At 39.7% G+C, this 17,694-nt stretch overlaps 1 protein-coding gene and 1 pseudogene across 2 annotated transcripts in view; one reads left to right on the top strand and one right to left on the bottom strand.

Moving 5' to 3' along the window:
• Positions 1-17,694, top strand: part of MAGI3 (membrane associated guanylate kinase, WW and PDZ domain containing 3) — a 247,688-nt gene that overhangs the window by 47,614 nt on the left and 182,380 nt on the right. The gene's annotated exons all lie outside the window — the stretch shown is intronic.
• LOC125171822 (glyceraldehyde-3-phosphate dehydrogenase-like) lies at positions 15,376-16,097 on the bottom strand (annotated as a pseudogene).

The raw sequence follows: 17,694 nt of genomic DNA, 5'->3' as shown, positions 1-17,694 counted from the left end.
CGGAACCTGACCCTTGCTCACTTTCTCCACTGCTGTCACCATCATCCCTTGCTTGGTTTACTGCAGGAGCCACCTAACTGGTCTCCCAGCCCTGCCCTAGTGACCTTTAAAAATGTTCAGTCAAATCATGTTGTTCCTCCCTTCAGAGCTCTGCAGTGGCTCTTGCCTTTCACTCAGAATAAAAGCCAAAGTCACTGGCACATAATAGGTGCTCAAATATATTATATATACATTACATGTACATACGTATACGTACTTTTTTTTTTTAAAATGTTTTTATTTATTTTTGAGAGAGAGAGAGAAAGCATGAGCAGGGAGGGACAGAGAGAGAGACACACACACAATCCGAAGCAGGGTCCAGGCTCTGAGCTGTCAGCACAGAGCCCAGCGTGGGGCTTGATCTCAGGTACTGTGAGATCGTGACCTCTGAGCTGAAGTCAGATGCTTAACCAACTGAGCCACCCAGGCACCCCTGATACTTTATACTTTAACTACTACTTCCTCTTTCTTGAACTTTACTCTGTCAGCCATAGGTATTTCCTCTTCTCTTTCTGGCTGGTTGACTGTCATCTTCATGGCTCCACTTCCTGTATGTACAGTCATTAAATCTCTGTCCAGATCCTTGGCTTCCTTTCTCCTTTCTGTGCTCTTCATCCTTCCTTGAAGATATCAGTCACACCAGTGTCTAAACTATCACTTTGTTGATTCTTCTTAGTTGCATATGAATATATCCCAGAAGGCTTCTCTTTTTTAATTTTTATCCCCACTGAATATGAGCTTCATGAAAGCAGGGACTATGTCTTCCTGGTCAGCTACTGTATTTCCAGGGCCGAATGTAGTTCCTGGTACATTGTGGTGATTCAGAACGCATTTGTTGACTCTTTTCTTTTTTTAGTTTTTTTTTTTTTTTTAATGTTTATTTATTTCAGAAACAGAGACAGAGCATGAGTGGGGGAGGGGCAGAGAGAGAGGGAGGAGACACAGAATCCAGGCTGAGCTGTCAGCACAGAGCCCGATGCGGGGCTCGAAGTCACAGACAGCGAGATCATGACCTGAGCCGAAGTCGGATGCTCAACTGACTGAGCCACCCAGGCGCCTCCACGTTTGTTGACTCTTAAATCTGTTTTTCATACTGCTTTTTTGTCATCTTCCGTTGGATGCCTTTATGTCAGCCCATAATCTTCAGTATGCCCGAAACCAGATTCATTATTTTCCCCCAATAAACCTGTTCCTCTCCTTTCCACTCTGCCTTTTCAGTAAACGCCACTCCCATCCACACCCGTTGTTGCAGCTAAACATGTGGGGTTTTTGTTTTTGTTTTTAGATTTCTCCCACTTTTTCACCACTGCTAATCAGTCACTGAATCCTGCTGATTCTTTTTTTTAAAACCGCTTTATGGAGATTATGATTTACATATCATAAAATTCACCTGTTTAAAGGCTACAATTCAATAAATTTTAGTATATTTCTAGAATGGTAGCACCATCACCACATCTAATTTTATAACCTTTCCATCACCTTGAAAAGAAACTTCACTCACACCCATTTACAGCTGCTCCTCATTTTCATCCTCACTCCCAGGCAACTAGAATCTACTTATCTCTAGATTTGCCCCCTTTTTTTGAACATTTCATGTGAATAGAATCATACAATATGTGTTTTTTCTGTCTGACTTCCTTCACTGAGCGTATTGTTTTTGAGTTCATTCATGGTGCATTTCGTATCAGTACGTTGTTCCTTTTTATTTTTTCTAAATATATATTTTTTTAATGTTTATTTTTGAGAGGCCAAGACAGAATGTGAGCGGGGGGAGGGGCAGAGAGAAGGAGACAAAGAATCTGAAACTGGCTCCAGGTCCTGAGCGGTCAGCACAGAGCCCGACGTGGGACTCGAACTCACGGACCTGAGATTTGAGATCATGACCTGAGCCGCAGGTGGATGTTTAACTGACTGAGCCACTGCAGGTGCCCCGTGTTCTTCCTTTTCATTGCTGAGTAGCGTTCCATTGTGTGGATATGTCAGAGTTTTTTAATTCAGTCAGCAGTTGATGGGCATTTGGGATGTTTCTAGGTTTGGACTGTTGTGAGTAATGCTTGGGTGAACACTTGTATGTATATGGGTCTTTGTGTGAAAACATATGTTTTCATTTCTCTGGATGGTTACCTAAGTGTAGAATTGCTGGGTCATACAGTAAATCTTTGTGTAACTTTTTAAAGAGGGGGCCAAACTGATTTCCAAAGTGGCTACACCATTTTGTATTCCCACCAGCAGTGTACAGGAGAAAGGTTCTCCTTTCTCTACGGTCTCATTATTTGATATTGTCTTTTTGGTTACAGCTATTCTAGTGGGTAAGAAATGGCATTTCATTTGGTTTTAATTTGTACATCCTTCATGATTAATGACGTTGAGCATCTTTTCATGACCTTATTAGCTATTGCCTGTGTAAAAATTGAGTTAGTTGTCTTTTTATTATTGAGCCATATGAGTTCTCTGTATATTCTAGATACAAGTCTCTTATTAAATGTACGATTTAAAATTTTTTTCTCCTGGTCTATGTGTTATTTTTTAACTCTTAAAATAACTTGAGATGTAATTCACGTACCATAATATGTGCACAATTTAAAGTGCACAATTCAGTGGGTTTTGGTATATTCATGAGGTTGTGCAACCATCGTTGCTAGGTAATTTCAGAATATTTTCATTACCCACAAGAAACCCAATATCTGCTAGGAGCTATTCTCCATTCCTACTCCCTCTAGCCCCTGGCAGCCACTTACCTTCTATCTATGGATTTGCCTAATCTGCCTTTTTACTCTCTTGAATGGTGATTTTTTTCTTTTAATTTAAATTTTAGTCAGTTAATATGCACTGCAGTATTGGTTTCAAAGGAGAATTCAGTGATCTGTTGCATTCAACACCCGGTGCTCATCGCAATGAGTTGCCCTCCTTGATACCCGTTACCCACCTCCCTCCATCAACTCTGTTCTCTATTGTTAGGAGTCTCTTGTGATTTGTTTCCCTTTCTTCTCTCCCCTCTCCCCTTCCCGTATGTTCATCTGCTTTGTTTCTGAGATTACACATGTGAGTGAAATCATACGGTATTTGTCTTTCTCTGATGGACTTATTTCACTTAGCATAATACATTCTAGCTCCATCCACGCCATTGCAAATGGCAAGATTTCATTCCTTTTGATGGCCAAGTAATATTCCGTTGCATATGTATACACCACATTTTCTTTATCCATTCATCAGTTGATGGACATTTGGGCTCTCTCCATAATTTGGTTATTGTTGATAATGCTGCTGTAAACATGGGGTACATGTATCCCTTCGAATCTCTATTTTTGTATCCCTTGGGTAAATACCTAATAGTGCAATTTCTGGATCATAGGGTAGTTCTATTTTTAGCTTTTTTTTTTTTTTTAATGTATGCTTATTTTTGGTAGAGCACAAGCAGGGGAGGGGTAGAGAGTGGGAGATGGAGGATCCAAAGTGGGCTCTGTGCTGGCAGTCTGACAGCAGCAAGCTCGATGTGATGCTCAAACTCATGAACCGTGAGCTCATAACCTGAGCCGAAGTCAGATGTTCAACCGACTGAGCCACCCAGATGCCCCTATTTTAGCTTTCTGAGGAACCTTCATACTGTTCTCCAGAGCGGCTATATCAGTTTGCATTCCCACCAACAGTGCAAGAGGGTTCTCCTTTCTCTGCATCCTTGTCAACACCTGTTGTTTCTTGTGTTGTTGATTCTAGCCATTGAATGGTGTCTTGAAGTACAAAAGACTTTAGTTTGCATTAAGTTCAGTTGATCAATTTTGTCTTTTATCCTGTGCTTTTGGTGCCATATTTAAGAAATCATTGGCTAATTCAAGATCTCAAAGATGTACTCCTATATTTTCCTGTAAGAGTTTTAGAATTTAGTTCTTACATTTAGGTCTGTGGTCTGAGTCAATTTTTGTGTATGGAGTAAGAAAGATTCAAATCCATCTTTTTGCAAGTGGGTATCCCATTGCCCCAGCACCATTTATGCAAAAGTATATTTCTTTGAATCTAAAGTATGTTACTTGCAGACGACATATACTCAGATCTTGAATTCTCATCCAGTTGGACAGTCTCTGCCGAAAATCTTTTGCTTCTACCTCAGGTAGTTTTGACTTTGTTCCTTGTTTTCCCTTTCCATTCCTACTGCCTTTGTCCTCACCTAGACTGTCTGTGGCCTCCCAGGTGTTTTCCTAGCCTCTTGGTGTGGTGTCCCTTCCACTGCTTTCAAATCTGTTCTCTGTACTGATAACTTACTTGTCTAGCTCCTGTGGACCTTTGAGTTTGCAAAACCTGGCATAAAATGTCATGTTCTGACTCCTGTAATTCTACCGATTCATTATTTTATTTCCTGGGTATTTAGTGAATGTCTCTACTAAGTGGCCGGTACTGTTGTAGGCATTACAGCTAGAGTAGTATACCTGTAAGCTTTTAATGATTAACTCGCCCCTCAGAACATAGTGGCAAGAAACAACCATTTATTTAGTGCGTGATTCTCGGTCGACAATTTGTACTGGGCTTGTTGTGAGTGAGGTCCTTTTGGTCTTGGCTGGGCTGTCATGCATTTATAGTCAGCTAGACAGTTGTGCTTCTGGGAGTTGGTTGGGCGTCATCTAAGGCAGGGGTTGGAAATCTTTGCATGGTCCCTAGGCTAAGAATGTTGTTTATATTTTTGAAGATATAAAGATTGTAAAATAAAAAAACAAAAGAGGAATATGTGACAGATTCTATATGGCCCTTAAAGCCTAAAGTTTTCACTGTCTGTCCCTTACAGAAAGTTTGCTGATCCCTGGTCTAAGGCAAAGGGAATTGACTGGGCTGTGTATCTCCCATCATTCAATAGGCTAGACTAGGCTTTTCATGGCAGCAACAGTGTTCCAAGAGAGAGTGGAAGCATACAAGATTTTTGAAGCTTACATTTGGAACTAGCACATTGTTGCTTTTGCTATATTCTGTTAGCAAAAGCAAGTCACAAGGTTGGCTGAAATCCAACAGATGGAATAAAGGACTCTTTTTTTTTTTTTTTTAACGGAAAGAGCTATAAAATCACATTTCAAGAGGTGTGAATAAAAGGAGGAGATAAGTTACAGCCTCCCACAAGTAGTAAAAAAAAAAAAAAAAAAAAGAGGTCTTTGCCTTTGTAGAGTATAATATATTCTATCAATGACAATAAATTCTCATGTTTCATTATACCTCCCCAATATGCCCCTAATTTAGCCATTCTGTCCTGCTTGCATGTCCCTGAATAGTCCCTCTGATTTTTCACCTACCTGTACTTTCAGTCATGTTTTATAAATGTTTATGGAATGAAAACAATAGTATGACTTTCTTCCCTCATTTTCTTGGTTAATTCGGCTCTCTTTCAGGTTCGCTCACCTCTTGGAGGCATTTCCTGACAGTATGCTCTATACTCTATGTTTCTCTGACACACTCTATTTTAGCACTGGTTAATGCTGAGTTGTGATTAGTAATTCAATATCTCCTTAGTAAGGTGTTTGAAGACCAGGGTCCTGCCTTATTGACATTTTTCCATTTTCATTCAACAAATATTTACTGTATACCTACTCTGTCAGGCACAGTGCTATGGTAGAAGTAAACAAAACAGACAAGGAAGGAAAGTTCTTGCATTCATACTACATACTACATACATACTACAAAAGTATTTTTAGTAATAGTGTTTTTTTTTAAGTAAGATTAGTATATTAGGTTTTGTTTTACCATTATGTCTCCAAACCATTTAAAATTTTTTTAATGCTTATTTATTTGTGAAAGAGAGAGAGAGAGAAAGCGAGTGAGCGTATGAGTGGAGTAGGGGCAGAGGGAGAGGGAGACTCAGAATCCAAAACAGGCTCCAGGCTCTGAGCTGTCAGCACAGAGCCCAACGCAGGGCTCAAACTCATGAACTGTGAGATCATGACCTGAGCCAAAGTCAGACACTTAACCTTGGGAGCCGCCCAGGCGCCCCTGCCTCCAAACCATTTTTCACCCATAAGTCTTCTGTGTTTTATTCTTGTGAAGTTTTATCTTTAAGGCATTTACTGCATCACTTTTGATTTTCATAGCTGCAGTAGTTGGTGTTATGCGACATGTATGTTTTGAAAACCAAGCCTACTGACATTGAAATTCACATACTATTTTGATAAGTAGTTCACTCTCTTCTTGGATATTCATTTGTAAAATTCTTGGTACTGAATTTCCAAGGACAGCATGTCTTACACATTTTAGAACACAGGTTTGAAGTTCTAAATTCTTCTTCCTCAAGGACAATGAGCTTTTAGTGTTATGATAGTGCCCTATACATAATGGGCATTTAATAAGCATTTGTTCATGGTAATAGCCTCTTTGGTTTTCTGTTTCATTGAGTTTCACCCAAAATGATTATTCTTGACTGACTTTTAAATAGCTAAATAAATTCTGACCTTCAGTATAATAATTATAATAGCTTCTTTTCATTCTGAATTACAGTGATACTCACTTTCTCTCTTTCCTTCCACTTGACTCTCAAAAATATTAATGTGTAAATTTGGAAGTGTCTCTATTTTCACAGTTGCCAGCCTACTTGAAGCATTTTGAGAATGTGCATATGAATTTTGTAAATGAAGGCCTTCAGAAATTAAGGACAATTTAGAGGAGTGATTTATTACCTGAAAAGAATTAATGGTATGATTCTCTGTAACATGTTATTAGATAGTCATATCATTTAGTTATTCTTTCATTCTTGGTTCAGTCACTCACCCATTTATTTAATAAACATTTTTTGAGTGCTTACCATTCATCAGCCACTGTGCAAGGTGCTGGTGTCACAGAGAGGAATTAAACGTAGTTGATGTGTGGAGGGAGGTCTTTATATTTAAATCTCTAAGGTTTGAAATATTACGGAAGGCTAGAATATAAATATTCACCGGGTGGAAAAAGGAGAGCAAAGAAAAACTCCATGGGATTTTAACTTTTTCTGGCATCCCACTTAACCATTCCGTGAGATGTAGCAAATGATGTTCTGATATTTTGGATTGATCTTTCTTAAGTCATGGGTTTTGGAAATGCACATAGCACCTGGTTATCACTCTGCATCTTCCAGTGTCTTTTTAGTTCTTTGAAAAAGTAATTCAGAAAGAGCAGGGGAAGGGCAAAAAGAGAGGGAGAGAATCCCATATCAGCACGCCAGCCCCACACGGGGCTCAATCTCCCAACTCCCGGATCATGACCTGAGCCAAAATCAAGAGCTGGATGCTTAACTGACTGAGCCACCCAAGAGCCCCATAAATCTTTAAGTGCCTCATATTTGTCACAGTGAGTGTGGGGATTGAATTAAGTGTTTGGAAATAATGCTTGTTGAAAAGCATGCATATAAACATGCATTTTGTGACAGCTGATGTCAGATGAATTATTTAATATCTGAGCAATTCAAAATGATGAATAATTAGAATTCTTATAGAATAATGTAAACTATTTTGTAGATTTACAGAAATTATAGTTTGATCAGAAAAAAGTCTAAAAAACAATAATTTTCTTCTCATTAAGCTCTTTATAATTCCAGCGTGTTGGCAAAATATGTACTTTTATTTAGGTGAAATCATGTAATTGCCTTCTGTATTAAATTTTGTTATGTGTAGAGAACCAAATTAGGACATGAAAACCTTAATGAGATAAAAGCAGATTTCTCTCATGGCCAGTTGGTTTGTAAGAAGGGTAAAGATTCTACACAGCAGCTCGTATATTTAAAGCCTAAGTCATTTTTATTCTGTGTTTTTATTTACAAGTGATTAATGAATTAATCCATAGGTCAGCAAGGAGGTTTAAAATATTCAAAATGAAAAGCTAGGCTATTTGGGAGTGGTGTTAACTTTTTCATTTACTTAAAATGGAAAGGATGTTACTTAACTGTCGATCTGGGTAATAATGTTACTACTTCAAAGGGAATGTGAAACAGCACTTTTCCCCCTTTGTGGTAATCCTTTAATAAACATCCTTTTGTTGTTGTTGTTGTTGTTGTTGTTGTTGTTGCTGTTGTTGTTGCTGTTGTTTTGTTGAAACACTTTGGGGGCGGAATTGTAGTTGCACAAGTTCTATTAAAGCAAGGTCACTCTTAAAATTCTGAATCTTTTTTGGAAAAATTTTTATTTAAAAAGCAGTGGAAAGCCCGTTTTGTTGTGCTGCAGTTCTGCACTCCAAACTGCTCCTTGGAAAGGTACTGATTATTATCAGTCTGGTAGTTACTTTGACCAGATGAATTACATACTATGTTTCATTCAGTCTCTACTCCCAGAGTGAAGTAACTTGTGTGGGTGTGTATGTAATACACAAAAAGAAAAGGTCTTCCTTTTCCCCCTAAGACATTCCAGGTTTTTGTGAGGATGCATCTGTAGTCATTTGAACATAGCATTGACAATTCAAATAAGAATAAAAACAATATTGTACCAAATATTTTAAGGCTGTTTTAAAATAAAGTAATTAAGGGCGGGGGGTGCTGGGTTGCTCAGTCCATTAAGCATCTGACTTTGGCTCTGGTCATGATCTCACCGTTTAGAAGTTTGAGCTCAGAGCCTAGAGCCTGCTTCAGATTCTGTGTCTCCCTCTCTCTCGGCCCCTACCCCATTTGCACTCTGTCTCTCTGTCTCTGTCTCTCTGTCAAAAATAAACATTTAAAAAAGTAAAATAAAGAAATGAAAAGTAACAGTCTCAGAAATCTAATTCCTTTGATGTTTTTTCTCCCCACTCCCATGCTTGGCCTACTTTTTACAATACTTTTTTTTTTTTTTAATGTAACTTTACATAACTATTGCTTAATGTTAGTATTGCTTAAATTTTAATATTTCTTTTTTAATCTTTACAAGCTTGAAATTCAACTTGTCCTTATTTATTAATGTTTAATAAGAATAGTAGAGTTGGAATTAGAGCAAGCATCTGTTCCATTTTAAGTGGATTACTACTTCCTTCATTCATAACTAGCTAAATAACTTGATTTAGAAAAATCAAAAGACCCTTGCTTTCCTCCCTTCTTTCTCTTTCTCGCCCATCTCATTATCTTGAAATTAATTTGTGTTTTTCAGATTTTTTCCCCCCTCAGGTAGTAGACAGGAAAAGAAGGCAGAATTTAGAGATTACTCGATTTTTCATTCACTTATTTAACCAGGTCTGCTACTGGCAGGACTATCTGTTTACTACCTTTGTATATATTGAATACATATGTGTTACATATATTCACTTACTTTTTCAGTCCAAAAATGTATAGAATTAATCTTTTTTTTTTTTTTTTTTTGTAACTTGTATTTAGAGTGGCATGGTTAATAGTTCAGAAGCTCAGAGGCTTGTCTCCTTACTTTCTCTTTGTATACGACTTTTGCGGTGGGGGAGGGGGGATCTTTCTTCAGTATACCCCCTCGACCTTCACTGGCAATCATCCTTTTTTATATAAGGACTTTTTTTTTTAAATATTTTTAAAATATTTATTTATTTTTGAGGGAGTACGTACGTTTGTGAGAGTGGGGTGGGGTTGGGCAGAGAGAGAGGGAGAGAAGGAATCCAAACCACGCTCTGTTCTGAGAGCAGAGAGCGTGAAGGAGGGGTGGGTGGTGGCTCGATCTCAAGAACTGGGAGATCATGACCTGAGTCAAAGTCAGACGCTCAACTGAGCCACCCAGGTGCCCCTGTATAAGGATTTTTGTAGTCTGTTCCTTGCCTAACTCTCGAGCCCCTTCTTTGGTCACTCTTCAATGAGCCCCAGTTATATTGAATGACTTGTAGTTCCTGAAGTATATCTTGTTTTCTCTTCCCTCTGTGCCTTTGCACAGACTGTTCCCTCTGCCTAGAGCACTCTTGTGCTTGTTGCCCGCCCTTTCTCATGGCTGGGCAAGCTCCTTTAAGCCTGTTCAGAGGTCATTTCCTCCAGTCACTTCATGATCTCTCCTCTTCTATGTTTCCCAGCATCGTATGTAAGCCTCTAAGATGACTGTATGGTATTATTTGTCGCCTCCCTTGGCCATGAGCTTTGTGAGAACACAAATGGACTCTTTTCTCTCTTTCTCTCTCTCCATGCTTTGCGCAGAGCACTTAAATGATAGAACGGAGAGGGGGAAGGGAAACTGAAGTTTGAACATCTCATATGCCAGGGAACATGCTTAGTTATTTTGGAAACACTCGAATGAATTCAATTGCCACAACAATTTTGGAAGGACATGTTATTCTCTCCATTTTATACTTCAGAAAACTGAAGTTGATTTGCCCAGTGATATATAGTTAGTAAGTAGTAGAGTCAGGATTTAAACCCAGGCCTGGTTTGACTCTAGTCTCTGGCGATTTCCTTTGACCTTGCTGCTTCCTCAGTCATAAGGATGGAGCGGTTGATGGTGGGCATCAAGGTAGCAGAAAGAACATGGACTTGGACCTCAGACAGATCTGGGTTTAAATTCTAATTTGCCATTTCACCAACTGTTGGCAAGTTTGATCATCTCCATAAATCTGTTTTCCCTTTTGAAAAATGTGGCTAATAACACTGCCTACTTCAGGCGATTGCAGTGAGAATCAAAATAATGTAGAAAGAGGGTTTTATGGTGCTGCTTTATAGATGGCAGTCGTATCGGATCGCACTATATTTAGCTATAGGCAAAAGAAAGACCGACTAACAAAGGTTCAAGCAAAGAAAGATTTAAATGGCTTCACATAAGTCTGGCGAATCGTCTTCAGTGACTTAAGTTTCTTTTTCTCATAGTGGCAGGGTATCTCTGAAGTCTCCCGCATCATGTCAAGAGCTGGAGAAAGCAAGGAGGCGTGGACCACAGTAATGGCTAACTGCTCTCCTAGCCACAGACCCGCCATTACCCCAGCTATGAGGACGACTGTGACATGGGGGGTTGGGATGGGCCTCAGACCAGTAATCATTCTTCATCTTTCACCTCCACAAGGGACGAGCACACCGGTCCCTCCCATAAAACTGGAGTCGTACCTTCCGCAGTAGTTGGGTTGCTGCTACGAGTGAGGACAGAGCACTGAAAACAGTCACCAGGTGTGCTTGTCACCTCATTAGGCTGAGGCAGTGAACAAGTGAGTGTGCTCACTTTTAATCCCTATCAAGGTAAGGCCAAGAGCAGATCCGCTATGTCCTTCTTGTCCTTCTAGAATTATCTAGGTGCTAACATCTCGCAAAACAGCTTTTCAGTCATTTTTCTGATCGCATTGGCTTATCCACTCTTACAAAAAACTGCTACAGCTTCTGACTGCGTCCCTCACCCCCACCGCCCACCTCCCCCAGCCAACACACCAAACAACAAAAGCCAGATGGACGACAATTACTCCTAGACAGACAGCAACACGACCTTATAGTGTCATTGGAGTCCTTTGGGTGGTTTGAGGTGTTGCTGTTTTTTGAGAGAGACCAAAAGCTTCAGCTTCCACAACCCGAAGTTGGTGGTGTTCCCAAAGTCACTACTTCTCCCTTAGTATCTTATGTTTGGGACTTCCCCTGCCCCCCTCATCGGACTCAGAACAACAGGATCTTCTTTAGTTCTGCCTCCTACCACCCAGCTTCTTGGTGTTGGAATTTTTTACAATTATTAGACCTCCTTCCACCTGCTCATCCTGTTGGTTTTTGGCTGATGGGGGAGGAAAGGGAAACTGGACTGTGGAGCTCCTTCTGCTTTGCAGGTGAGGGGGGACGTGTCTGTCATGCTCATTCTGCTCATTTCTAGAGCAGAATTTGCTCTACAGACAGTGGTAGGAAGGGTGTTTGTATTATATACCGTCATTAGGTCTCTACTTCATTCACATTTTGGAGCCTGACCTGAGATCTAACTACCCTCATACATTATTCCTATACAGAGATATTCATTGACTTCCAACCCATTTGAAAACAAACACTTGGAATAGTGTGCAACGTGAGTTGAATGTCTATGTTTGAGCCTCACCTTTCTGTGTGTTGGTAGGATGCTGGAGTAACACTCATCTGAAGTGACTCAGGGACTGGTTAATTAGTCCCTCTATATTAAAAAGTAAAGTGTACAGAAGATCTGAGCCTTGAATGCAGAATGCAGAATGTTCTTTCCTGTGTGTACATCATATAATTTTTTCTTTTTAATATTCACATTTTGAAGCTTCAGTTGTTTTTCCATTAGAGCTTCACTCAGAGAGCTTAGAGATATATATGCAAAGAATAATGTCTGTTTATTGCATGACTTTAAAAAAAAATTTTTTTTTAACGTTTATTTATTTTTTGAGAGACAGAGACAGAGCATGAGCTGGGAAGCGGGCAGAGAGAGAGGGGGAGTCACAGATTCCAAAGCAGGCTCCAGGCTCCGAGCTGTCAGCACAGAGCCCGACGCAGGGCTCAAACCCACGAACCATGAGATCATGACCTGAGCGGAAGTCGGCCGCCCAACCGACTGAGCCACCCAGGCACCTCTGTTTATTGCATGATTCTTATTAAGCTTCATTCTTTGGCTCCACTGTGTTTTACAAATTGATGTTAATGCCAGATTTTCCACAACCTAGGTTTACCGAATGGTTTTTAGTTATTCAGAAGCCACTGATAATTTTGGAAAATAATAATACACATAGCGATGATGATCGGGTCCAACTTCCAAATATTGGGAGGCATATATGCTTTAATGTGACAACTTTTAGAAACCGTTGTGAGGTAGATGAAGCAAAGGCAGAAGATAGGTTGAGAAGCAGATGTTATATGACTAAAGTACCCAGCTGTGTACTAACAAAATGAATCTCATGCCGATTAGTTAACAATTCTTTGGCAGTCAGAGACATATGTAAAACAGTAAGCACAGCATGGGGAAATAAAAAAAAAAATTAAAAGCGTTTTCCAAGCTTAAAACATTGGCAGTGTCTGGTCTACCATCTGTGTTACTGAAAAGTTGATTTTGTTGTGGTAAGTCATACCAAGGTCACTCCCAAAAAATAATTGGTTAACGCATAGAGTCTGCATTCTCAGATTAGCATTACATGTCTTGGCACTTGGAATTAGTGAAAAATGTTATTTCAATAAAGTAAATTTCACTTGGGTGTATGTAAATATAATTTTCTTTCTTTTTTTTTTTAATGTTTATTTATTTTTGAGACAGAGACAGAGTATGAACGGGGGAGGGGCAGAGAGAGAGGGAGACACAGAATCGGAAGCAGGCTCCAGGCTCTGAGCCATCAGCCCAGAGCCCGACGCGGGGCTCGAACTCACAGACCGCGAGATCGCGACCTGAGCCAAAGTCGGACACTCAACCGACTGAGCCACCCAGGCACCCCTGTAAATATAATTTTCAATTGGCACTTCATGTCTGTTATGAAACGGGTTTTTTTGTTTTTGTTCAGTTCTTGTTTGAATTCTTTCAGGTAAAATCGATCAGTTTTTAACAATTTTTCTATCAGGATGCTTCTTGGCCCAGTTTAGTTGTAGGACCATTTAAATGCAAAGTAAAGTGCTGCTGACCCTTCCTGTCGTGGTCTTCTGGTAAGAAAAGGCAGGCTTTCTTGTCCTAAAAGTCCTCCTCCTTTGCTTGAATAGATGGTAGTCAGGAGGATGGCCTACTTAGGCTAAAAGTTCACTGTTGAGTACTTAAAATAATCTGTTCCATTTTCCCTTACAGGACCAACAATTGAAAATTTATACCCATAGATTATTTCTTTATACTGCCTCATCTCTTTGTAATTAGTTTCTTTTGGCTCAGCAATTTTCTTCCTCAGTAATGAGAGATGTTGCAAACCACAACATGGGGTTTTCTTAGAAGTAAAATGAAATATCTTAAAATTTTATGGACATCAAGTCCAATATAATTTGTCTGAAATGAAAACAAGAATAATCAAACATTTATTAATGTGTGGGTATGATTAAATTAGGTGGCAAAAGAGTTCATAAACTTTGGTATTCATATTCTTATGTTAATGGTGTGCAGTAAATTAAAAACATATTTTTACTCTGATTCAAGAACTAAATGAAGATAGTTCTTATGATACCACGGATCTGGAAGGAGATTCTTTCATTAAAGCATTCAAGCTTCTTTATAAAATATAACTTATTTTTAAACTAAAAGCTAGGATTCTGGGGGCCTTGACATCGCATATAATTTATTATATTGTTCTGGTTATGATGTCTACAAAAACTTTTGCCCATTGGCTGGTCTTATTTTTTGCCCATATAGCTTTGCTTCTGATTAGAGTTGAAATGTTTTATGTACAGAATATAGTAATGGTGCCTTGTTGAGTACTGAGAGAGAAGCTTTGTTCTGGGTAAGCACCATTCTGGCAGAAGCATATGAAGCTTAGGACGGAAGTGGACCCAGAAGGAAGGCTGCATGCACTGAAAGGAGTAAATTATAAAAAGAAAAAGGAAAGAGAAAAAAGTAGTGGTCATTATTGGCATTTAGAGATTTACAACAGAGTCTTCTAGATACTCCACTAATTCATACAGTGTCTTTGTGTACTGGGGTCTTAGGACTACAGAAAGAAAGCTTCTTATAACTGTTACTGTCTCTGTAACTATATTTCTCAAAATAAAACAAATGTTACAGTTCTGTAACATGTATTTTAGGAAATATATTTACTTGACTAAAACAATTTTAAAATTACCATTCAAGACACATTTTCATATTTAAAATTTGTCATGTCTTGGGGTACCTGGGTGGCTCAGTTGGTTAAGCATCCGACTCTTGGTTTCGGCTTAGATCCTGACCTTGCGGTTTGGGAGTTCGAGTCCCACATCAGCTCCGTGCTTAAAGTAGGGGTCTGTTTGGGATTCTCTCTCCCACTCTCTCTGCCCCTCCCCCACTCGCTTTCTCTGTCACTCAAAAATAAAAAAACTTAAAAAGAATAAAACATAAAATTTGTCAACTATACTAAAAATTCTTTTAATTTCAAAATAAGATAAATAAAAATTGATCATATCATCAGTGAAATAATTTTTCCTAAAATTCTGTACTTGCTTATTTTTTAAAGAAGAGATTTAATGATATTTGTTGAAAACCTATGTTATAAACATCATTACTTTATTACATTAAATCCTTTTAATTTTTATCCCAGTACTTTCAAATTTTCCATTACCATAACAATGGAGAGAGAAGGAAGTTTCATTTAAGGATTCAGTTTTGTTAAGCAAATGAAGAGTATGAATAGCATTTAAATTTTTTTTTTTTTTTTGGCTGTGGACAATATACTTTATTGATGGTACTTGGCAAGGTAGGACTCCCCAAGCCCCTCCCCTTCTTCAAGGGGGTCTGGGCTAGAAACTGTGGAGGTCGGGAGAGTCTCACTGTGTTGGGGGATGAGTTGGTGCAAGGACTCCCCAGCAGCTGAGGGCCTCTCTTTACCTCTTGCTGTTCCTGGGGCTGGTGGTCCAGGGGGCTCTTATTCCTTGGAGGCCATGTGGACCATAAGGCCCACCACCTGGTAGCTGAGCCAAATTTATTTGTCATACCTGGAAAAGAACTTGACAAAGTGGTCATTGAGAGCAATTCAGCCTCAGCACCAGAGGTGGAAGAGTAAGTGACACTTACTAAAGTTGCAGGAGACAACCTGGTCCTCAGTGTAGTCCAGGATGCCCTTAAAGGAGCCCTCTAGTGCCTGCTTCCCCTCTTTGCTGATGTCATGGTGTTTGGCAGCTTTTTCTAGGCAGAAGTTCAGATCCATGACTGACACGTTGGGGGTAGGGACCCAGAAGGCCATGCCTGTGAGCTTCCTGTTACGTTCACGGATGACCTTTCTTACACCGTGGCAGTGCCAGTAGAAGCAGGGATGATGATCTGGGTGGCCCCTCAGCTGTCATGCCACGGCTTTCCAGAGGGGCCGTCCATGGTCTTCTGGGTGGCAGTGATGGCATGGAGTCATGAGTCATGAGTCCTTCCATGTTGCCAAAGTTATCAAGATTACCTTGGCCAGAGGAGCCACGCTGTTAGTGGTGCAAGAGGCATTGCTGACGATCTCGAGAGAGTTACCATACTTCTCATGGTTCATGCCCATCACAAACATGGGAGCATCAGGAGAAGGGGCAGAGATGATGACCCTCTTGGGCCCACCCTTCAAGTGAGCCCCAGCCTTCTCCATGGTGGTGAAGACTCGACCGCATACTCAGCACCAGCATCACCCTATTTGATGTTGGTGTGATCTCACTCCTGGAAGAGGAGATGGGCTGTCCATTGGGGAAAAGTTTAGCCATTCTCAGCTTTGACTGTGCCATTGAATTTGCTATGGCTGGAATCATACTGGAATAGGTAGAGCATATAGTTGAGGAGAATGAAGGGATAATTGGTGGTGACATATCTACTTTGCCAGGGTTAAAAGCAGCCCAGGTGAACAGGCACCCTGGACGGCCAAATCTGTTTACTCCAACCTTCAGCATCATGTCTTGGGGACTTGTTTGGTATTGGCGTCAGAAGATGCGGCTGTCTGTTGAATGGGGAGGAGTAGAGAGCCAGCGTTTAATCTATTAACATGCTTATACCATGTATATCAATGAGTGGTGTGACTTTTGGGATGTCTCTTCATTTTGCGCGTCTTAGTTTTCTCACCTAGGAAATAAATAGCACGATACAGTAGATAAACTCTGAACTCTATATTTAGGAGACAGTAGGTTTTTTATTAAGTCCAAAATCCTGTAGCATGGTGTTCAAGGCCTTTCATAGCTGGAAATTTTTTGTTATATTTTAATTTACTTCCACAAATCCTGTTGTGGCATTCACCATTCTCTAGACTTACAGATTCTGTCTGTGGGGCCCAAGCAGAAATCAAGTGTACTTAGCTAATCTCCATGCTTATCCCCATTTACAGTTCTTCCTGTATTTCCTGTCATGGTCTGTGAGATTATGGTTAACCTTGTCATTCTATGTAGCAGGCTTTACATGTATTCAATCCTTACAACAACCCTATGACATGTAGACACTATTATTATCTCCATTTTACAGAGGAAACGGAAACCCGTAGACATGAAGTCCTTGCCCGACATCAACAGCTGAAATGGGTCAGGGCCAAACCTCTAACCCAGGAATGTGTTTGCAAATCCTAGCAAGCCTTAACTTCTAAGTGACATTGCCTCCTCTCTATGCAGCCACCCAAATCCCGTTGGTTCTACCTTATAAATAAGATGCAGGAACCTTTCCTCATCTGTCCTTCCCCTGCCATTATTTAATTTAGATTCTCCATCCTTATCATCCGGACTGTTGTGTGAGTCTCCTGGCTGGTCTTCCTGTACTTGTACTCTGCTTGCCTAACATAGGAGTCGATGATTCACATCCCTTAATGGTTTCCCCTATAGGTTAAACTGTAAGATTCTCAACATTTATAGTCTGTCCCCAGTTTATATTACCTGCTCACTTTCCTCCTGTATTATACTATAGATTCCTTGAATCTGGGGGTTAATATCTTTGTATTCATCACAATACTGTGGAAATAACTGCTTGGAGAATAGTTGTTGACTTTAGACCAAGGCAGATGCTGGCTTGGCAATTCAGTATACTTTGCTAGGATTAAAGTGAATTACTCTGTGGTAGGAATAGTAAGATTATTTTAGTATATTAATAATTCACACATTATTATTTTAATGTAGTAATAATTCATACAGTCCTCCAGTAATATTAATTTGAGTTAGTAAGATCTTAAGTTATTACATGCAGTTGTTCTGAGTTTCTGTAGAAATTTTTTTTTTTTCCCAGAAGGGAATTGATAGAATTG

This window comes from Prionailurus viverrinus, chromosome C1 (assembly GCF_022837055.1).
Source record: "Prionailurus viverrinus isolate Anna chromosome C1, UM_Priviv_1.0, whole genome shotgun sequence".
Taxonomy (NCBI): Eukaryota; Metazoa; Chordata; class Mammalia; order Carnivora; family Felidae; genus Prionailurus; species Prionailurus viverrinus.
The sequence above is the reverse complement of the archived record's forward strand: the minus strand, read 5'-3'. Positions and strand labels throughout refer to the sequence as shown.